A 23343-nucleotide genomic window follows, 5' to 3' on the forward strand; every position below is an offset into this window, starting at 1 on the left:
ATACAACATAACACCAATGTCGCAGTGTCTGTAGCGCCATCGGTTAGCGCGTTCGGCTGTTAACCAAAAGGTTGGTGGTTCAAGCCCACCCAGGGACGAAGTACAAGTTTTTATTACACACATTTTCTCATGTGTGAATTCGCGATATGAAGACAATATAACACCATTGTTGTAGTCTCTGTGGCGCAATCGGTTAGCGCGTTCGGCTGTTAACCGAAAGTTTGGTGGTTCAAGCCCACCCAGGGACGAAGTAGAAGTTTTTATTACACACATTTTCTCATGTGTGGATTCGCGATATGAATACAATATAACACCAAAGTTGCAGTCTCTGTGGCGCAATCGGTTAGCGCGTTCGGCTGTTAACCGAAAGGTTGGTGGTTCAAGCCCACCCAGGGACGAAGTAGAAGTTTTTATTACACAGATTTTCTCATGTGTGAATTCGCGATATGAATACAACATAACACCAATGTCGCAGAGTCTGTAGCGCCATCGGTTCGCGCGTTCGGCTGTAAACCGAAAGGTTGGTGATTCAAGCCCACCCAGGGACGAAGTAGAAGTCTTTATTACACACATTTTCTCATGTGAGGATTCGCGATTTGAATACAATATAAGACTAATGTTGTAGTCTCTGTGGCGCAATCGGTTGGCGCGTTCGTCTGTTAACCGAAAGGTTGGTGGTTCAAGCCCACCCAGGGACGAAGTAGAAGTTTTTATTACGCACATTTTCTCACGTGTGGATTCGCGATATTAATACAACATAACACCAATGTCGCAGAGTCTGTAGCGCCATCGGTTAGCGCGTTCGGCTGTTAACCGAAAGGTTGGTTGTTCAAGCCAACCTTGGGATGAAGTAGAAGTTTTTATTACACACATTTTCTCATGTGAGGATTCGCGATATGAATACAATATAACACCAAAGTTGCAGTCTCTGTGGCGCAATCGGTTAGCGCGTTCGGCTGTTAACCGAAAGGTTGGTGGTTCAAGCCCACCCAGGGACGAAGTAGAAGTTTTTATTACACAGATTTTCTCATGTGTGAATTCGCGATATGAATACAACATAACACCAATGTCGCAGAGTCTGTAGCGCCATCGGTTCGCGCGTTCGGCTGTAAACCGAAAGGTTGGTGATTCAAGCCCACCCAGGGACGAAGTAGAAGTCTTTATTACACACATTTTCTCATGTGAGGATTCGCGATATGAATACAATATAACACTAATGTTGTAGTCTCTGTGGCGCAATCGGTTGGCGCGTTCGTCTGTTAACCGAAAGGTTGGTGGTTCAAGCCCACCCAGGGACGAAGTAGAAGTTTTTATTACGCACATTTTCTCACGTGTGGATTCGCGATATTAATACAACATAACACCAATGTCGCAGAGTCTGTAGCGCCATCGGTTAGCGCGTTCGGCTGTTAACCGAAAGGTTGGTTGTTCAAGCCCACCTTGGGATGAAGTAGAAGTTTTTATTACTCACATTTTCGAATGTGTGAATTCGAGATATGAATACAACATAACACCAATGTCGCAGTGTCTGTAGCGCCATCGGTTAGCGCGTTCGGCTGTTAACTGTAAGGTTGGTGGTGCAAGCCCACCCAGGGACGAAGTAGAAGTTTTTATTACGTACATTTTCTCACGTGTGGATTCGCGATATTAATACAACACAACATATCACCAAGGTTGCAGTCTCTGTGGCGCAATTTTTTAGTGCGTTCGGCTGTTAACCGAAAGGTTGGTGATTCAAGCCCACCCAGGGACGAAGTACAAGTTTTTATTACACACATTTTCTCATGTGTGAATTCGCGATATGAATACAATATAACACCAATGTTGCAGTCTCTGTGGCGCAATCGGTTAGCGCGTTTGGCTGTTAACCGAAAGGTTGGTGGTTCAAGCCCACCCAGGGACGAAGTACACATTTTTATTACACACATTTTCTCATGTGTGGATTCGCGATATGAATACAACATAACGCCATTGTTGTAGTCTCTGTGGCGCAATCGATTAGCGCGTTCGGCTGTTAACCGAAAGGTTGGAGGTTCAAGCCCAAACAGGGACGAAGTACAAGTTTTTGTTACACACAATTTCTCATGTGTGAATTCGCGATATGAATGCAACATAACACCAATGTCGCAGTGTCTGTAGCGCAATCGGTTAGCGCGTTTGGCTGTTAACCGAAAGGTTGATGGTTCAAGCCCACCCAGGGACGAAGTACAAGTTTTTATTACACACATTTTCTCATGTGTGGATTCGCGATATGAATACAACACAACATATCACCAAGGTTGCGGTCTTTGTGGCGCATTTGGTTAGCGCGTTCGGCTGTTAACCGAAAGGTTGGTGATTCAAGCCCAACCAGGGACGAAGTAGAAGTTTTTATTACACACATTTTCTCATGTGTGAATTTGCGATATGAATACAACATAACACCAATGTCGCAGTGTCTGTAGCGCCATCGGTTAGCGCGTTCGGCTGTTAACCAAAAGGTTGGTGGTTCAAGCCCACCCAGGGACGAAGTACAATTTTTTATTACACACATTTTCTCATGTGTGAATTCGCGATATGAAGACAATATAACACCATTGTTGTAGTCTCTGTGGCGCAATCGGTTAGCGCGTTCGGCTGTTAACCGAAAGGTTGGTGGTTCAAGCCCACCCAGGGACGAAGTAGAAGTTTTTATTACACACATTTTCTCATGTGTGGATTCGCGATATGAATACAATATAACACCAAAGTTGCAGTCTCTGTGGCGCAATCGGTTAGCGCGTTCGGCTGTTAACCGAAAGGTTGGTGGTTCAAGCACACCCAGGGACGAAGTATAAGTTTTTATTACACACATGTTCTTATGTGAGAATTCGCGATATGAATACAACATAACACCAATGTCGCAGTGTCTGTAGCGCCATCGGTTAGCGCGTTCGGCTGTTAACTGAAAGGTTGGTGGTTCAAGCCCACCCGGGGACGAATTACAAGCTTTTATTACACACATTTTCTCATGTGTGAATTCGCGATATGAATACAACATAACACCAATGTCGCAGTGTCTGTAGCGCAATCGGTTAGCACGTTCGGCTGTTAACCGAAAGGTTGGTTGTTCAAGCCCACCTTGGGATGAAGTAGAAGTTTTTATTACTCACATCATCGAATGTGTGAATTCGCGATATGAATACAACATAACACCAATGTCGCAGTGTCTGTAGCGCCATCGGTTAGCGCGTTCGGCTGTTAACTGTAAGGTTGGTGGTTCAAGCCCACCCAGGGACGAAGTAGAAGTTTTATTACACACATTTTCTCACGTGTGGATTCGCGATATTAATACAACACAACATATCACCAAGGTTGCAGTCTCTGTGGCGCAATTGGTTAGTGCGTTCGGCTGTTAACCGAAAGGTTGGTGATTCAAGCCCACCCAGGGACGAAGTACAAGTTTTTATTACACACATTTTCTCATGTGTGAATTCGCGATATGAATACAATATAACACCAATGTTGCAGTCTCTGTGGCGCAATTGGTTAGCGCGTTTGGCTGTTAACCGAAAGGTTGGTGGTTCAAGCCCACCCAGGGACGAAGTACACATTTTTATTACACACATTTTCTCATGTGTGGATTCGCGATATGAATACAACATAACGCCATTGTTGTAGTCTCTGTGGCGCAATCGATTAGCGCGTTTGGCTGTTAACCGAAAGGTTGGTTGTTCAAGCCCACCCAGGGACGAAGTACAAGTTTTTATTACACACATTTTCTCATGTGTGAATTCGCGATATGAATACAATATAACACCAATGTCGCAGTGTCTGTAGCGCCATCGGTTAGCGCGTTCGGCTGTTAACCGAAAGGTTGGTGATTCAAGCCCACCCAAGGACGAAGTAGAAGTTTTTATTACACACATTTTCTCATGTGTGGATTCGCGATATGAATACAATATAACACCATTGTTGTAGTCTCTGTGGCGCAATCGGTTAGCGCGTTCGGCTGTTAACCGAAAGGTTGGTCATTCAAGCCCACCCAGGGACGAAGTAGAAGTTTTTATTACACACATTTTCTCATGTGTGGATTCGCGATATGAATACAATATAACACCAATGTTGTAGTCTCTGTGGCGCAATCGGTTAGCGCGTTCGGCTGTTAACCGAAAGGTTGGTGATTCAAGCCCACCCAGGGACGAAGTAGAAGTTTTTATTACACACATTTTCTCATGTGTGAATTCGCGATATGAATACAACATAACATCAATGTCGCAGTGTCTGTAGCGCCATCGGTTAGCGCGTTCGGCTGTTAACCGAAAGGTTGGTGGTTCAAGCCCACCCAGGGACGAAGTACAAGTTTTTATTACACACATTTTCTCATGTGTGAATTCGCGATATGAAGACAATATAACACCATTGTTGTAGTCTCTGTGGCGCAATCGGTTAGCGCGTTCGGCTGTTAACCGAAAGGTTGGTGGTTCAAGCCCACCCAGGGACGAAGTAGAAGTTTTTATTACACAGATTTTCTCATGTGTGAATTCGCGATATGAATAAAACATAACACCAATGTCGCAGTATCTGTAGTGCCATCGGTTCGCGCGTTCGGCTGTTAACCGAAAGGTTGGTGATTCAAGCCCACCCAGGGACGAAGTAGAAGTTTTTATTACACACATTTTCTCATGTGTGGATTCGCGATATGAATACAATATAACACCAATGTTGTAGTCTCTGTGGCGCAATCGGTTAGCGCGTTCGGCTGTTAGCCGAAAGGTTGGTGGTTCAAGCCCACCCAGGGACGAAGTATAAGTTTTTATTACACACATTTTCTCATGTGTGGATTCGCGATATGAATACAACATAACACCATTGTTACAGTCTCTGTGGCGCAATCGGTTAGCGCGTTCGGCTGTTAACTGAAAGTTTGGTGGTTCAAGCTCACCCAGGGACGAAGTACAAGTTTTTATTACACACATTTTCTCATGTGTGAATTCGCGATATGAATACAACATAACACCAATGTCGCAGAGTCTGTAGCGCCATCGGTTCGCGCGTTCGGCTGTAAACCGAAAGGTTGGTGATTCAAGCCCACCCAGGGACGAAGTAGAAGTTTTTATTACACACATTTTCTCATGTGAGGATTCGCGATATGAATACAATATAACACTAATGTTGTAGTCTCTGTGGCGCAATCGGTTAGCGCGTTCGTCTGTTAACCGAAAGGTTGGTGGTTCAAGCCCACCCAGGGACGAAGTAGAAGTTTTTATTACGCACATTTTCTCACGTGTGGATTCGCGATATTAATACAACATAACACCAATGTCGCAGAGTCTGTAGCGCCATCGGTTAGCGCGTTCGGCTGTTAACCGAAAGGTTGGTTGTTCAAGCCCACCTTGGGATGAAGTAGAAGTTTTTATTACTCACATTTTCGAATGTGTGAATTCGAGATATGAATACAACATAACACCAATGTCGCAGTGTCTGTAGCGCCATCGGTTAGCGCGTTCGGCTGTTAACTGTAAGGTTGGTGGTGCAAGCCCACCCAGGGACGAAGTAGAAGTTTTTATTACGTACATTTTCTCACGTGTGGATTCGCGATATTAATACAACACAACATATCACCAAGGTTGCAGTCTCTGTGGCGCAATTTTTTAGTGCGTTCGGCTGTTAACCGAAAGGTTGGTGATTCAAGCCCACCCAGGGACGAAGTACAAGTTTTTATTACACACATTTTCTCATGTGTGAATTCGCGATATGAATACAATATAACACCAATGTCGCAGTGTATGTAGCGCAATCGGTTAGCGCGTTTGGCTGTTAACCGAAAGGTTGGTGGTTCAAGCCCACCCAGGGACGAAGTAGAAGTTTTTATTACACACATTTTCTCATGTGTGGATTCGCGATATGAATACAACATAACGCCATTGTTGTAGTCTCTGTGGCGCAATCGATTAGCGCGTTCGGCTGTTAACCGAAAGGTTGGTTGTTCAAGCCCACCCAGGGACGAAGTACAAGTTTTTATTACACACAAATTCTCATGTGTGGATTCGCGATATGAATACAATATAACACCAATGTCGCAGTGTCTGTAGCGCCATCGGTTAGCGCGTTCGGCTGTTAACCGAAAGGTTGGTGGTTCAAGCCCACCCAGGGACGAAGTAGAAGTTTTTATTGCACACATTTTCTCATGTGTGGATTCGCGATATGAATGCAAAATAACACCAATGTCGCAGTGTATGTAGCGCAATCGGTTAGCGCGTTTGGCTGTTAACCGAAAGGTTGGTGGTTCAAGCCCACCCAGGGACGAAGTAGAAGTTTTTATTACACACATTTTCTCATGTGTGGATTCGCGATATGAATACAACATAACGCCATTGTTGTAGTCTCTGTGGCGCAATCGATTAGCGCGTTCGGCTGTTAACCGAAAGGTTGGTTGTTCAAGCCCACCCAGGGACGAAGTACAAGTTTTTATTACACACAATTTCTCATGTGTGGAAATGCGATATGAATGCAAAATAACACCAATGTCGCAGTGTATGTAGCGTAATCGGTTAGCGCGTTTGGCTGTTAACCAAAAGGTTGGTGGTTCAAGCCCACCCGGGGACGAAGTACAAGTTTTTATTACACACATTTTCTCATGTGTGAATTCGCGATATGAAGACAATATAACACCATTGTTGTAGTCTCTGTGGCGCAATCGGTTAGCGCGTTCGGCTGTTAACCGAAAGGTTGGTGGTTCAAGCCCACCCAGGGACGAAGTAGAAGTTTTTATTACACAGATTTTCTCATGTGTGAATTCGCGATATGAATACAACATAACACCAATGTCGCAGAGTCTGTAGCGCCATCGGTTCGCGCGTTCGGCTGTAAACCGAAAGGTTGGTGATTCAAGCCCACCCAGGGACGAAGTAGAAGTTTTTATTACACACATTTTCTCATGTGAGGATTCGCGATATAAATACAATATAACACTAATGTTGTAGTCTCTGTGGCGCAATCGGTTAGCGCGTTCGTCTGTTAACCGAAAGGTTGGTGGTTCAAGCCCACCCAGGGACGAAGTAGAAGTTTTTATTACACACATTTTCTCATGTGTGGATTCGCGATATGAATACAACATAACACCTTTGTTACAGTCTCTGTGGCGCAATCGGTTAGCGCGTTCGGCTGTTAACTGAAAGGTTGGTGGTTCAAGCCCACCCAGGGACGAAGTAGAAGTTTTTATTACACAGATTTTCTCATGTGTGAATTCGCGATATGAATACAACATAACACCAATGTCGCAGAGTCTGTAGCGCCATCGGTTCGCGCGTTCGGCTGTAAACCGAAAGGTTGGTGATTCAAGCCCACCCAGGGACGAAGTAGAAGTTTTTATTACACACATTTTCTCATGTGTGGATTCGCGATATGAATACAACATAACACCTTTGTTACAGTCTCTGTGGCGCAATTTTTTAGTGCGTTCGGCTGTTAACCGAAAGGTTGGTGATTCAAGCCCACCAAGGGACGAAGTACAAGTTTTTATTACACACATTTTCTCATGTGTGAATTCGCGATATGAATACAATACCAATGTTGCAGTCTCTGTGGCGCAATCGGTTAGCGCGTTCGGCTGTTAACCGAAAGGTTGGAGGTTCAAGCCCAAACAGGGACGAAGTACAACTTTTTGTTACACACAATTTCTCATGTGTGAATTCGCGATATGAATGCAACATAACACCAATGTCGCAGTGTCTGTAGCGCAATCGGTTAGCGCGTTCGGCTGTTAACCGAAAGGTTGGTTGTTCAAGCCCACCCAGGGACGAAGTAGAAGTTTTTATTACACACATTTTCTCATGTGAGGATTCGCGATATGAATACAATATAACACTAATGTTGTAGTCTCTGTGGCGCAATCGGTTGGCGCGTTCGTCTGTTAACCGAAAGGTTGGTGGTTCAAGCCCACCCAGGGACGAAGTAGAAGTTTTTATTACGCACATTTTCTCACGTGTGGATTCGCGATATTAATGCAACATAACACCAATGTCGCAGAGTCTGTAGCGCCATCGGTTAGCGCGTTCGGCTGTTAACCGAAAGGTTGGTTGTTCAAGCCCACCTTGGGATGAAGTAGAAGTTTTTATTACTCACATTTTCGAATGTGTGAATTCGAGATATGAATACAACATAACACCAATGTCGCAGTGTCTGTAGCGCCATCGGTTAGCGCGTTCGGCTGTTAACTGTAAGGTTGGTGGTGCAAGCCCACCCAGGGACGAAGTAGAAGTTTTTATTACGTACATTTTCTCACGTGTGGATTCGCGATATTAATACAACACAACATATCACCAAGGTTGCAGTCTCTGTGGCGCAATTTTTTAGTGCGTTCGGCTGTTAACCGAAAGGTTGGTGATTCAAGCCCACCCAGGGACGAAGTACAAGTTTTTATTACACACATTTTCTCATGTGTGAATTCGCGATATGAATACAATATAACACCAATGTTGCAGTCTCTGTGGCGCAATCGGTTAGCGCGTTTGGCTGTTAACCGAAAGGTTGGTGGTTCAAGCCCACCCAGGGACGAAGTATAAGTTTTTATTACACACATGTTCTTATGTGAGAATTCGCGATATGAATACAACATAACACCAATGTCGCAGTGTCTGTAGCGCCATCGGTTAGCGCGTTCGGCTGTTAACTGAAAGGTTGGTGGTTCAAGCCCACCCAGGGACGAATTACAAGCTTTTATTACACACATGTTCTTATGTGAGAATTCGCGATATGAATACAATATAACACCAAAGTTGCAGTCTCTGTGGCGCAATCGGTTAGCGCGTTCGGCTGTTAACCGAAAGGTTGGTGGTTCATGCCCACCCAGGGACGAAGTATAAGTTTTTATTACACACATTTTCTCATGTGTGAATTCGCGATATGAATACAACATAACACCAATGTCGCAGTGTCTGTAGCGCAATCGGTTAGCACGTTCGGCTGTTAACCGAAAGGTTGGTTGTTCAAGCCCACCTTGGGATGAAGTAGAAGTTTTTATTACTCACATCATCGAATGTGTGAATTCGCGATATGAATACAACATAACACCAATGTCGCAGTGTCTGTAGCGCCATCGGTTAGCGCGTTCGGCTGTTAACTGTAAGGTTGGTGGTTCAAGCCCACCCAGGGACGAAGTAGAAGTTTTATTACGCACATTTTCTCACGTGTGGATTCGCGATATTAATACAACACAACATATCACCAAGGTTGCAGTCTCTGTGGCGCAATTGGTTAGTGCGTTCGGCTGTTAACCGAAAGGTTGGTGATTCAAGCCCACCCAGGGACGAAGTACAAGTTTTTATTACACACATTTTCTCATGTGTGAATTCGCGATATGAATACAATATAACACCAATGTTGCAGTTTCTGTGGCGCAATTGGTTAGCGCGTTTGGCTGTTAACCGAAAGGTTGGTGGTTCAAGCCCACCCAGGGACGAAGTAGAAGTTTTTATTACTCACATTTTCGAATGTGTGAATTCGAGATATGAATACAACATAACACCAATGTCGCAGTGTCTGTAGCGCCATCGGTTAGCGCGTTCGGCTGTTAACTGTAAGGTTGGTGGTGCAAGCCCACCCAGGGACGAAGTAGAAGTTTTTATTACGTACATTTTCTCACGTGTGGATTCGCGATATTAATACAACACAACATATCACCAAGGTTGCAGTCTCTGTGGCGCAATTTTTTAGTGCGTTCGGCTGTTAACCGAAAGGTTGGTGATTCAAGCCCACCCAGGGACGAAGTACAAGTTTTTATTACACACATTTTCTCATGTGTGAATTCGCGATATGAATACAATATAACACCAATGTTGCAGTCTCTGTGGCGCAATCGGTTAGCGCGTTTGGCTGTTAACCGAAAGGTTGGTGGTTCAAGCCCACCCAGGGACGAAGTATAAGTTTTTATTACACACATGTTTTTATGTGAGAATTCGCGATATGAATACAACATAACACCAATGTCGCAGTGTCTGTAGCGCCATCGGTTAGCGCGTTCGGCTGTTAACTGAAAGGTTGGTGGTTCAAGCCCACCCAGGGACGAATTACAAGCTTTTATTACACACATGTTCTTATGTGAGAATTCGCGATATGAATACAATATAACACCAAAGTTGCAGTCTCTGTGGCGCAATCGGTTAGCGCGTTCGGCTGTTAACCGAAAGGTTGGTGGTTCATGCCCACCCAGGGACGAAGTATAAGTTTTTATTACACACATTTTCTCATGTGTGAATTCGCGATATGAATACAACATAACACCAATGTCGCAGTGTCTGTAGCGCAATCGGTTAGCACGTTCGGCTGTTAACCGAAAGGTTGGTTGTTCAAGCCCACCTTGGGATGAAGTAGAAGTTTTTATTACTCACATCATCGAATGTGTGAATTCGCGATATAAATACAACATAACACCAATGTCGCAGTGTCTGTAGCGCCATCGGTTAGCGCGTTCGGCTGTAAACCGAAAGGTAGGTGATTCAAGCCCACCCAGGGACGAAGTAGAAGTTTTTATTACACACATTTTCTCATGTGTGGATTCGCGATATGAATACAACATAACACCTTTGTTACAGTCTCTGTGGCGCAATTTTTTAGTGCGTTCGGCTGTTAACCGAAAGGTTGGTGATTCAAGCCCACCAAGGGACGAAGTACAAGTTTTTATTACACACATTTTCTCATGTGTGAATTCGCGATATGAATACAATACCAATGTTGCAGTCTCTGTGGCGCAATCGGTTAGCGCGTTTGGCTGTTAACCGAAAGGTTGGTGGTTCAAGCCCACCCAGGGACGAAGTACACATTTTTATTACACACATTTTCTCATGTGTGGATTCGCGATATGAATACAACATAACGCCATTGTTGTAGTCTCTGTGGCGCAATCGATTAGCGCGTTCGGCTGTTAACCGAAAGGTTGGAGGTTCAAGCCCAAACAGGGACGAAGTACAACTTTTTGTTACACACAATTTCTCATGTGTGAATTCGCGATATGAATGCAACATAACACCAATGTCGCAGTGTCTGTAGCGCCATCGGTTAGCGCGTTCGGCTGTTAACCAAAAGGTTGGTGGTTCAAGCCCACCCAGGGACGAAGTACAAGTTTTTATTACACAGATTTTCTCATGTGTGGATTCGCGATATGAATGCAAAATAACACCAATGTCGCAGTGTCTGTAGCGCAATCGGTTAGCGCGTTTGGCTGTTAACCGAAAGGTTGATGGTTCAAGCCCACCCAGGGACGAAGTACAAGTTTTTATTACACACATTTTCTCATGTGTGGATTCGCGATATGAATACAATATAACACCAAAGTTGCAGTCTCTGTGGCGCAATCGGTTAGCGCGTTCGGCTGTTAACCGAAAGGTTGGTGGTTCAAGCCCACCCAGGGACAAAGTAGAAGTTTTTATTACACAGATTTTCTCATGTGTGAATTCGCGATATGAATACAACATAACACCAATGTCGCAGAGTCTGTAGCGCCATCGGTTCGCGCGTTCGGCTGTAAACCGAAAGGTTGGTGATTCAAGCCCACCCAGGGACGAAGTAGAAGTTTTTATTACACACATTTTCTCATGTGAGGATTCGCGATATGAATACAATATAACACTAATGTTGTAGTCTCTGTGGCGCAATCGGTTGGCGCGTTCGTCTGTTAACCGAAAGGTTTGTGGTTCAAGCCCACCCAGGGACGAAGTAGAAGTTTTTATTACGCACATTTTCTCACGTGTGGATTCGCGATATTAATGCAACATAACACCAATGTCGCAGAGTCTGTAGCGCCATCGGTTAGCGCGTTCGGCTGTTAACCGAAAGGTTGGTTGTTCAAGCCCGCCTTGGGATGAAGTAGAAGTTTTTATTACTCACATTTTCGAATGTGTGAATTCGAGATATGAATACAACATAACACCAATGTCGCAGTGTCTGTAGCGCCATCGGTTAGCGCGTTCGGCTGTTAACTGTAAGGTTGGTGGTGCAAGCCCACCCAGGGACGAAGTAGAAGTTTTTATTACGTACATTTTCTCACGTGTGGATTCGCGATATTAATACAACACAACATATCACCAAGGTTGCAGTCTCTGTGGCGCAATTTTTTAGTGCGTTCGGCTGTTAACCGAAAGGTTGGTGATTCAAGCCCACCCAGGGACGAAGTACAAGTTTTTATTACACACATGTTCTCATGTGTGAATTCGCGATATGAATACAATATAACACCAATGTTGCAGTCTCTGTGGCGCAATCGGTTAGCGCGTTTGGCTGTTAACCGAAAGGTTGGTGGTTCAAGCCCACCCAGGGACGAAATATAAGTTTTTATTACACACATGTTCTTATGTGAGAATTCGCGATATGAATACAACATAACACCAATGTCGCAGTGTCTGTAGCGCCATCGGTTAGCGCGTTCGGCTGTTAACTGAAAGGTTGGTGGTTCAAGCCCACCCAGGGACGAATTACAAGCTTTTATTACACACATGTTCTTATGTGAGAATTCGCGATATGAATACAATATAACACCAAAGTTGCAGTCTCTGTGGCGCAATCGGTTAGCGCGTTCGGCTGTTAACCGAAAGGTTGGTGGTTCATGCCCACCCAGGGACGAAGTATAAGTTTTTATTACACACATTTTCTCATGTGTGAATTCGCGATATGAATACAACATAACACCAATGTCGCAGTGTCTGTAGCGCAATCGGTTAGCACGTTCGGCTGTTAACCGAAAGGTTGGTTGTTCAAGCCCACCTTGGGATGAAGTAGAAGTTTTTATTACTCACATCATCGAATGTGTGAATTCGCGATATGAATACAACATAACACCAATGTCGCAGTGTCTGTAGCGCCATCGGTTAGCGCGTTCGGCTGTTAACTGTAAGGTTGGTGGTTCAAGCCCACCCAGGGACGAAGTAGAAGTTTTATTACGCACATTTTCTCACGTGTGGATTCGCGATATTAATACAACACAACATATCACCAAGGTTGCAGTCTCTGTGGCGCAATTGGTTAGTGCGTTCGGCTGTTAACCGAAAGGTTGGTGATTCAAGCCCACCCAGGGACGAAGTACAAGTTTTTATTACACACATTTTCTCATGTGTGAATTCGCGATATGAATACAATATAACACCAATGTTGCAGTTTCTGTGGCGCAATTGGTTAGCGCGTTTGGCTGTTAACCGAAAGGTTGGTGGTTCAAGCCCACCCAGGGACGAAGTAGAAGTTTTTATTACTCACATTTTCGAATGTGTGAATTCGAGATATGAATACAACATAACACCAATGTCGCAGTGTCTGTAGCGCCATCGGTTAGCGCGTTCGGCTGTTAACTGTAAGGTTGGTGGTGCAAGCCCACCCAGGGACGAAGTAGAAGTTTTTATTACGTACATTTTCTCACGTGTGGATTCGCGATATTAATACAACACAACATATCACCAAGGTTGCAGTCTCTGTGGCGCAATTTTTTAGTGCGTTCGGCTGTTAACCGAAAGGTTGGTGATTCAAGCCCACCCAGGGACGAAGTACAAGTTTTTATTACACACATTTTCTCATGTGTGAATTCGCGATATGAATACAATATAACACCAATGTTGCAGTCTCTGTGGCGCAATCGGTTAGCGCGTTTGGCTGTTAACCGAAAGGTTGGTGGTTCAAGCCCACCCAGGGACGAAGTATAAGTTTTTATTACACACATGTTCTTATGTGAGAATTCGCGATATGAATACAACATAACACCAATGTCGCAGTGTCTGTAGCGCCATCGGTTAGCGCGTTCGGCTGTTAACTGAAAGGTTGGTGGTTCAAGCCCACCCAGGGACGAATTACAAGCTTTTATTACACACATGTTCTTATGTGAGAATTCGCGATATGAATACAATATAACACCAAAGTTGCAGTCTCTGTGGCGCAATCGGTTAGCGCGTTCGGCTGTTAACCGAAAGGTTGGTGGTTCATGCCCACCCAGGGACGAAGTATAAGTTTTTATTACACACATTTTCTCATGTGTGAATTCGCGATATGAATACAACATAACACCAATGTCGCAGTGTCTGTAGCGCAATCGGTTAGCACGTTCGGCTGTTAACCGAAAGGTTGGTTGTTCAAGCCCACCTTGGGATGAAGTAGAAGTTTTTATTACTCACATCATCGAATGTGTGAATTCGCGATATAAATACAACATAACACCAATGTCGCAGTGTCTGTAGCGCCATCGGTTAGCGCGTTCGGCTGTTAACTGTAAGGTTGGTGGTTCAAGCCCACCCAGGGACGAAGTAGAAGTTTTATTACGCACATTTTCTCACGTGTGGATTCGCGATATTAATACAACACAACATATCACCAAGGTTGCAGTCTCTGTGGCGCAATTGGTTAGTGCGTTCGGCTGTTAACCGAAAGGTTGGTGATTCAAGCCCACCCAGGGACGAAGTACAAGTTTTTATTACACACATTTTCTCATGTGTGAATTCGCGATATGAATACAATATAACACCAATGTTGCAGTTTCTGTGGCGCAATTGGTTAGCGCGTTTGGCTGTTAACCGAAAGGTTGGTGGTTCAAGCCTACCCAGGGACGAAGTACACATTTTTATTACACACATTTTCTCATGTGTGGATTCGCGATATGAATACAACATAACGCCATTGTTGTAGTCTCTGTGGCGCAATCGATTAGCGCGTTCGGCTGTTAACCGAAAGGTTGGTTGTTCAAGCCCACGCAGGGACGAAGTACAAGTTTTTATTACACACATTTTCTCATGTGTGAATTCGCGATATGAATACAATATAACACCAATGTCGCAGAGTCTGTAGCGCCATCGGTTAGCGCGTTCGGCTGTTAACCGAAAGGTTGGTGATTCAAGCCCACCCAAGGACGAAGTAGAAGTTTTTATTACACACATTTTCTCATGTGTGGATTCGCGATATGAATACAATATAACACCATTGTTGTAGTCTCTGTGGCGCAATCGGTTAGCGCGTTCGGCTGTTAACCGAAAGGTTGGTCATTCAAGCCCACCCAGGGACGAAGTAGAAGTTTTTATTACACACATTTTCTCATGTGTGGATTCGCGATATGAATACAATATAACACCAATGTTGTAGTCTCTGTGGCGCAATCGGTTAGCGCGTTCGGCTGTTAACCGAAAGGTTGGTGATTCAAGCCCACCCAGGGACGAAGTAGAAGTTTTTATTACACACATTTTCTCATGTGTGAATTCGCGATATGAATACAACATAACATCAATGTCGCAGTGTCTGTAGCGCCATCGGTTAGCGCGTTCGGCTGTTAACCGAAAGGTTGGTGGTTCAAGCCCACCCAGGGACGAAGTACAAGTTTTTATTACACACATTTTCTCATGTGTGAATTCGCGATATGAAGACAATATAACACCATTGTTGTAGTCTCTGTGGCGCAATCGGTTAGCGCGTTCGGCTGTTAACCGAAAGGTTGGTGGTTCAAGCCCACCCAGGGACGAAGTAGAAGTTTTTATTACACAGATTTTCTCATGTGTGAATTCGCGATATGAATAAAACATAACACCAATGTCGCAGTATCTGTAGCGGCATCGGTTCGCGCGTTCGGCTGTTAACCGAAAGGTTGGTGATTCAAGCCCACCCAGGGACGAAGTAGAAGTTTTTATTACACACATTTTCTCATGTGTGAATTCGCGATATGAATACAATATAACACCAATGTTGCAGTCTCTGTGGCGCAATCGGTTAGCGCGTTTGGCTGTTAACCGAAAGGTTGGTGGTTCAAGCCCACCCAGGGACGAAGTATAAGTTTTTATTACACACATTTTCTCATGTGTGGATTCGCGATATGAATACAACATAACACCATTGTTACAGTCTCTGTGGCGCATTCGGCTGTTAACTGAAAGGTTGGTGGTTCAAGCTCACCCAGGGACGAAGTACAAGTTTTTATTACACACATTTTCTCATGTGTGAATTCGCGATATGAATACAACATAACACCAATGTCGCAGAGTCTGTAGCGCCATCGGTTCGCGCGTTCGGCTGTAAACCGAAAGGTTGGTGATTCAAGCCCACCCAGGGACGAAGTAGAAGTTTTTATTACACACATTTTCTCATGTGAGGATTCGCGATATGAATACAATATAACACTAATGTTGTAGTCTCTGTGGCGCAATCGATTAGCGCGTTCGGCTGTTAACCGAAAGGTTGGAGGTTCAAGCCCAAACAGGGACGAAGTACAACTTTTTGTTACACACAATTTCTCATGTGTGAATTCGCGATATGAATGCAACATAACACCAATGTCGCAGTGTCTGTAGCGCAATCGGTTAGCGCGTTCGGCTGTTAACCGAAAGGTTAGTTGTTCAAGCCCACCCAGGGACGAAGTAGAAGTTTTATTACACACAAATTCTCATGTGTGGATTCGCGATATGAATGCAAAATAACACCAATGTCGCAGTGTCTGTAGCGCAATCGGTTAGCGCGTTTGGCTGTTAACCGAAAGGTTGATGGTTCAAGCCCACCCAGGGACGAAGTACAAGTTTTTATTACACACATTTTCTCATGTGTGGATTCGCGATATGAATACAACACAACATATCACCAAGGTTGCGGTCTTTGTGGCGCATTTGGTTAGCGCGTTCGGCTGTTAACCGAAAGGTTGGTGATTCAAGCCCAACCAGGGACGAAGTAGAAGTTTTTATTACACACATTTTCTCATGTGTGAATTTGCGATATGAATACAACATAACACCAATGTCGCAGTGTCTGTAGCGCCATCGGTTAGCGCGTTCGGCTGTTAACCAAAAGGTTGGTGGTTCAAGCCCACCCAGGGACGAAGTACTAGTTTTTATTACACACATTTTCTCATGTGTGAATTCGCGATATGAAGACAATATAACACCATTGTTGTAGTCTCTGTGGCGCAATCGGTTAGCGCGTTCGGCTGTTAACCGAAAGGTTGGTGGTTCAAGCCCACCCAGGGACGAAGTAGAAGTTTTTATTACACACATTTTCTCATGTGTGGATTCGCGATATGAATACAATATAACACCAAAGTTGCAGTCTCTGTGGCGCAATCGGTTAGCGCGTTCGGCTGTTAACCGAAAGGTTGGTGGTTCAAGCCCACCCAGGGACAAAGTAGAAGTTTTTATTACACAGATTTTCTCATGTGTGAATTCGCGATATGAATACAACATAACACCAATGTCGCAGAGTCTGTAGCGCCATCGGTTCGCGCGTTCGGCTGTAAACCGAAAGGTTGGTGATTCAAGCCCACCCAGGGACGAAGTAGAAGTTTTTATTACACACATTTTCTCATGTGAGGATTCGCGATATGAATACAATATAACACTAATGTTGTAGTCTCTGTGGCGCAATCGGTTGGCGCGTTCGTCTGTTAACCGAAAGGTTGGTGGTTCAAGCCCACCCAGGGACGAAGTAGAAGTTTTTATTACGCACATTTTCTCACGTGTGGATTCGCGATATTAATACAACATAACACCAATGTCGCAGAGTCTGTAGCGCCATCGGTTAGCGCGTTCGGCTGTTAACCGAAAGGTTGGTTGTTCAAGCCCACCTTGGGATGAAGTAGAAGTTTTTATTACTCACATTTTCGAATGTGTGAATTCGAGATATGAATACAACATAACACCAATGTCGCAGTGTCTGTAGCGCCATCGGTTAGCGCGTTCGGCTGTTAACTGTAAGGTTGGTGGTGCAAGCCCACCCAGGGACGAAGTAGAAGTTTTTATTACGTACATTTTCTCACGTGTGGATTCGCGATATTAATACAACACAACATATCACCAAGGTTGCAGTCTCTGTGGCGCAATTTTTTAGTGCGTTCGGCTGTTAACCGAAAGGTTGGTGATTCAAGCCCACCCAGGGACGAAGTACAAGTTTTTATTACACACATTTTCTCATGTGTGAATTCGCGATATGAATACAATATAACACCAATGTTGCAGTCTCTGTGGCGCAATCGGTTAGCGCGTTTGGCTGTTAACCGAAAGGTTGGTGGTTCAAGCCCACCCAGGGACGAAGTATAAGTTTTTATTACACACATGTTCTTATGTGAGAATTCGCGATATGAATACAACATAACACCAATGTCGCAGTGTCTGTAGCGCCATCGGTTAGCGCGTTCGGCTGTTAACTGAAAGGTTGGTGGTTCAAGCCCACCCAGGGACGAATTACAAGCTTTTATTACACACATGTTCTTATGTGAGAATTCGCGATATGAATACAATATAACACCAAAGTTGCAGTCTCTGTGGCGCAATCGGTTAGCGCGTTCGGCTGTTAACCGAAAGGTTGGTGGTTCATGCCCACCCAGGGACGAAGTATAAGTTTTTATTACACACATTTTCTCATGTGTGAATTCGCGATATGAATACAACATAACACCAATGTCGCAGTGTCTGTAGCGCAATCGGTTAGCACGTTCGGCTGTTAACCGAAAGGTTGGTGGTTCAAGCCCACCCAGGGACGAAGTAGAAGTTTTTATTACTCACATTTTCGAATGTGTGAATTCGAGATATGAATACAACATAACACCAATGTCGCAGTGTCTGTAGCGCCATCGGTTAGCGCGTTCGGCTGTTAACTGTAAGGTTGGTGGTGCAAGCCCACCCAGGGACGAAGTAGAAGTTTTTATTACGTACATTTTCTCACGTGTGGATTCGCGATATTAATACAACACAACATATCACCAAGGTTGCAGTCTCTGTGGCGCAATTTTTTAGTGCGTTCGGCTGTTAACCGAAAGGTTGGTGATTCAAGCCCACCCAGGGACGAAGTACAAGTTTTTATTACACACATTTTCTCATGTGTGAATTCGCGATATGAATACAATATAACACCAATGTTGCAGTCTCTGTGGCGCAATCGGTTAGCGCGTTTGGCTGTTAACCGAAAGGTTGGTGGTTCAAGCCCACCCAGGGACGAAGTATAAGTTTTTATTACACACATGTTCTTATGTCAGAATTCGCGATATGAATACAACATAACACCAATGTCGCAGTGTCTGTAGCGCCATCGGTTAGCGCGTTCGGCTGTTAACTGAAAGGTTGGTGGTTCAAGCCCACCCAGGGACGAATTACAAGCTTTTATTACACACATGTTCTTATGTGAGAATTCGCGATATGAATACAATATAACACCAAAGTTGCAGTCTCTGTGGCGCAATCGGTTAGCGCGTTCGGCTGTTAACCGAAAGGTTGGTGGTTCATGCCCACCCAGGGACGAAGTATAAGTTTTTATTACACACATTTTCTCATGTGTGAATTCGCGATATGAATACAACATAACACCAATGTCGCAGTGTCTGTAGCGCAATCGGTTAGCACGTTCGGCTGTTAACCGAAAGGTTGGTTGTTCAAGCCCACCTTGGGATGAAGTAGAAGTTTTTATTACTCACATCATCGAATGTGTGAATTCGCGATATAAATACAACATAACACCAATGTCGCAGTGTCTGTAGCGCCATCGGTTAGCGCGTTCGGCTGTTAACTGTAAGGTTGGTGGTTCAAGCCCACCCAGGGACGAAGTAGAAGTTTTATTACGCACATTTTCTCACGTGTGGATTCGCGATATTAATACAACACAACATATCACCAAGGTTGCAGTCTCTGTGGCGCAATTGGTTAGTGCGTTCGGCTGTTAACCGAAAGGTTGGTGATTCAAGCCCACCCAGGGACGAAGTACAAGTTTTTATTACACACATTTTCTCATGTGTGAATTCGCGATATGAATACAATATAACACCAATGTTGCAGTTTCTGTGGCGCAATCGATTAGCGCGTTCGGCTGTTAACCGAAAGGTTGGTTGTTCAAGCCCACCCAGGGACGAAGTACAAGTTTTTATTACACACATTTTCTCATGTGTGAATTCGCGATATGAATACAATATAACACCAATGTCGCAGAGTCTGTAGCGCCATCGGTTAGCGCGTTCGGCTGTTAACCGAAAGGTTGGTGATTCAAGCCCACCCAAGGACGAAGTAGAAGTTTTTATTACACACATTTTCTCATGTGTGGATTCGCGATATGAATACAATATAACACCATTGTTGTAGTCTCCGTGGCGCAATCGGTTAGCGCGTTCGGCTGTTAACCGAAAGGTTGGTCATTCAAGCCCACCCAGGGACGAAGTAGAAGTTTTTATTACACACATTTTCTCATGTGTGGATTCGCGATATGAATACAATATAACACCAATGTTGTAGTCTCTGTGGCGCAATCGGTTAGCGCGTTCGGCTGTTAACCGAAAGGTTGGTGATTCAAGCCCACCCATGGACGAAGTAGAAGTTTTTATTACACACATTTTCTCATGTGTGAATTCGCGATATGAATACAACATAACATCAATGTCGCAGTGTCTGTAGCGCCATCGGTTAGCGCGTTCGGCTGTTAACCGAAAGGTTGGTGGTTCAAGCCCACCCAGGGACGAAGTACAAGTTTTTATTACACACATTTTCTCATGTGTGAATTCGCGATATGAAGACAATATAACACCATTGTTGTAGTCTCTGTGGCGCAATCGGTTAGCGCGTTCGGCTGTTAACCGAAAGGTTGGTGATTCAAGCCCACCCAGGGACGAAGTAGAAGTTTTTATTACACAGATTTTCTCATGTGTGAATTCGCGATATGAATAAAACATAACACCAATGTCGCAGTATCTGTAGCGCCATCGGTTCGCGCGTTCGGCTGTTAACCGAAAGGTTGGTGATTCAAGCCCACCCAGGGACGAAGTAGAAGTTTTTATTACACACATTTTCTCATGTGTGGATTCGCGATATGAATACAATATAACACCAATGTTGTAGTCTCTGTGGCGCAATCGGTTAGCGCGTTCGGCTGTTAACCGAAAGGTTGGTGGTTCAAGCCCACCCAGGGACGAAGTATAAGTTTTTATTACACACATTTTCTCATGTGTGGATTCGCGATATGAATACAACATAACACCATTGTTACAGTCTCTGTGGCGCAATCGGTTAGCGCGTTCGGCTGTTAACTGAAAGGTTGGTGGTTCAAGCTCACCCAGGGACGAAGTACAAGTTTTTATTACACACATTTTCTCATGTGTGAATTCGCGATATGAATACAACATAACACCAATGTCGCAGAGTCTGTAGCGCCATCGGTTCGCGCGTTCGGCTGTAAACCGAAAGGTTGGTGATTCAAGCCCACCCAGGGACGAAGTAGAAGTTTTTATTACACACATTTTCTCATGTGAGGATTCGCGATATGAATACAATATAACACTAATGTTGTAGTCTCTGTGGCGCAATCGGTTAGCGCGTTCGTCTGTTAACCGAAAGGTTGGTGGTTCAAGCCCACCCAGGGACGAAGTAGAAGTTTTTATTACGCACATTTTCTCACGTGTGGATTCGCGATATTAATACAACATAACACCAATGTCGCAGAGTCTGTAGCGCCATCGGTTAGCGCGTTCGGCTGTTAACCGAAAGGTTGGTTGTTCAAGCCCACCTTGGGATGAAGTAGAAGTTTTTATTACTCACATTTTCGAATGTGTGAATTCGAGATATGAATACAACATAACACCAATGTCGCAGTGTATGTAGCGCCATCGGTTAGCGCGTTCGGCTGTTAACTGTAAGGTTGGTGGTGCAAGCCCACCCAGGGACGAAGTAGAAGTTTTTATTACGTACATTTTCTCACGTGTGGATTCGCGATATTAATACAACACAACATATCACCAAGGTTGCAGTCTCTGTGGCGCAATTTTTTAGTGCGTTCGGCTGTTAACCGAAAGGTTGGTGATTCAAGCCCACCCAGGGACGAAGTACAAGTTTTTATTACACACATTTTCTCATGTGTGAATTCGCGATATGAATACAATATAACACCAATGTTGCAGTCTCTGTGGCGCAATCGGTTAGCGCGTTTGGCTGTTAACCGAAAGGTTGGTGGTTCAAGCCCACCCAGGGACGAAGTATAAGTTTTTATTACACACATTTTCTCATGTGTGGATTCGCGATATGAATACAACATAACACCATTGTTACAGTCTCTGTGGCGCATTCGGCTGTTAACTGAAAGGTTGGTGGTTCAAGCTCACCCAGGGACGAAGTACAAGTTTTTATTACACACATTTTCTCATGTGTGAATTCGCGATATGAATACAACATAACACCAATGTCGCAGAGTCTGTAGCGCCATCGGTTCGCGCGTTCGGCTGTAAACCGAAAGGTTTGTGATTCAAGCCCACCCAGGGACGAAGTAGAAGTTTTTATTACACACATTTTCTCATGTGAGGATTCGCGATATGAATACAATATAACACTAATGTTGTAGTCTCTGTGGCGCAATCGGTTAGCGCGTTCGTTTGTTAACCGAAAGGTTGGTGGTTCAAGCCCACCCAGGGACGAAGTAGAAGTTTTTATTACGCACATTTTCTCACGTGTGGATTCGTGATATTAATACAACATAACACCAATGTCGCAGAGTCTGTAGCGCCATCGGTTAGCGCGTTAGGCTGTTAACCGAAAGGTTGGTTGTTCAAGCCCACCTTGGGATGAAGTAGAAGTTTTTATTACTCACATTTTCGAATGTGTGAATTCGAGATATGAATACAACATAACACCAATGTCGCAGTGTCTGTAGCGCCATCGGTTAGCGCGTTCGGCTGTTAACTGTAAGGTTGGTGGTGCAAGCCCACCCAGGGACGAAGTAGAAGTTTTTATTACGTACATTTTCTCACGTGTGGATTCGCGATATTAATACAACACAACATATCACCAAGGTTGCAGTCTCTGTGGCGCAATTTTTTAGTGCGTTCGGCTGTTAACCGAAAGGTTGGTGATTCAAGCCCACCCAGGGACGAAGTACAAGTTTTTATTACACACATTTTCTCATGTGTGAATTCGCGATATGAATACAATATAACACCAATGTTGCAGTCTCTGTGGCGCAATCGGTTAGCGCGTTTGGCTGTTAACCGAAAGGTTGGTGGTTCAAGCCCACCCAGGGACGAAGTATAAGTTTTTATTACACACATGTTCTTATGTGAGAATTCGCGATATGAATACAACATAACACCAATGTCGCAGTGTCTGTAGCGCCATCGGTTAGCGCGTTCGGCTGTTAACTGAAAGGTTGGTGGTTCAAGCCCACCCAGGGACGAATTACAAGCTTTTATTACACACATGTTCTTATGTGAGAATTCGCGATATGAATACAATATAACACCAAAGTTGCAGTCTCTGTGGCGCAATCGGTTAGCGCGTTCGGCTGTTAACCGAAAGGTTGGTGGTTCATGCCCACCCAGGGACGAAGTATAAATTTTTATTACACACATTTTCTCATGTGTGAATTCGCGATATGAATACAACATAACACCAATGTCGCAGTGTCTGTAGCGCAATCGGTTAGCAC

The 23343-nt window shown here is 44.4% G+C and overlaps 10 non-coding genes across 10 annotated transcripts; all 10 read left to right on the forward strand.

Moving 5' to 3' along the window:
* Nucleotides 1–324: 324 nt before the first annotated feature.
* Nucleotides 325–398, forward strand: TRNAN-GUU (transfer RNA asparagine (anticodon GUU)). Its single transcript has one exon. It is a non-coding gene; the product is annotated as a tRNA-Asn (tRNA).
* Nucleotides 399–924: 526 nt separating this feature from the next.
* On the forward strand, nucleotides 925–998 carry TRNAN-GUU (transfer RNA asparagine (anticodon GUU)). Its single transcript has one exon. It is a non-coding gene; the product is annotated as a tRNA-Asn (tRNA).
* Nucleotides 999–2584: 1586 nt separating this feature from the next.
* TRNAN-GUU (transfer RNA asparagine (anticodon GUU)) lies at nucleotides 2585–2658 on the forward strand. Its single transcript has one exon. It is a non-coding gene; the product is annotated as a tRNA-Asn (tRNA).
* Nucleotides 2659–4388: 1730 nt separating this feature from the next.
* TRNAN-GUU (transfer RNA asparagine (anticodon GUU)) lies at nucleotides 4389–4462 on the forward strand. The gene has a single exon. It is a non-coding gene; the product is annotated as a tRNA-Asn (tRNA).
* Nucleotides 4463–6643: 2181 nt separating this feature from the next.
* Nucleotides 6644–6717, forward strand: TRNAN-GUU (transfer RNA asparagine (anticodon GUU)). Its single transcript has one exon. It is a non-coding gene; the product is annotated as a tRNA-Asn (tRNA).
* A 4580-nt stretch (nucleotides 6718–11297) lies between these two features.
* TRNAN-GUU (transfer RNA asparagine (anticodon GUU)) lies at nucleotides 11298–11371 on the forward strand. The gene has a single exon. It is a non-coding gene; the product is annotated as a tRNA-Asn (tRNA).
* Nucleotides 11372–15365: 3994 nt separating this feature from the next.
* Nucleotides 15366–15439, forward strand: TRNAN-GUU (transfer RNA asparagine (anticodon GUU)). The gene has a single exon. It is a non-coding gene; the product is annotated as a tRNA-Asn (tRNA).
* A 1417-nt stretch (nucleotides 15440–16856) lies between these two features.
* On the forward strand, nucleotides 16857–16930 carry TRNAN-GUU (transfer RNA asparagine (anticodon GUU)). The gene has a single exon. It is a non-coding gene; the product is annotated as a tRNA-Asn (tRNA).
* Nucleotides 16931–17006: 76 nt separating this feature from the next.
* On the forward strand, nucleotides 17007–17080 carry TRNAN-GUU (transfer RNA asparagine (anticodon GUU)). Its single transcript has one exon. It is a non-coding gene; the product is annotated as a tRNA-Asn (tRNA).
* A 3690-nt stretch (nucleotides 17081–20770) lies between these two features.
* Nucleotides 20771–20844, forward strand: TRNAN-GUU (transfer RNA asparagine (anticodon GUU)). The gene has a single exon. It is a non-coding gene; the product is annotated as a tRNA-Asn (tRNA).
* The last annotated feature ends 2499 nt before the right edge of the window (nucleotides 20845–23343 follow it).

The sequence above is a fragment of the Saccoglossus kowalevskii genome, chromosome 6, assembly GCF_978046115.1.
Source record: "Saccoglossus kowalevskii chromosome 6, keSacKowa6.1, whole genome shotgun sequence".
In the NCBI taxonomy this organism is placed as follows: Eukaryota; Metazoa; Hemichordata; class Enteropneusta; family Harrimaniidae; genus Saccoglossus; species Saccoglossus kowalevskii.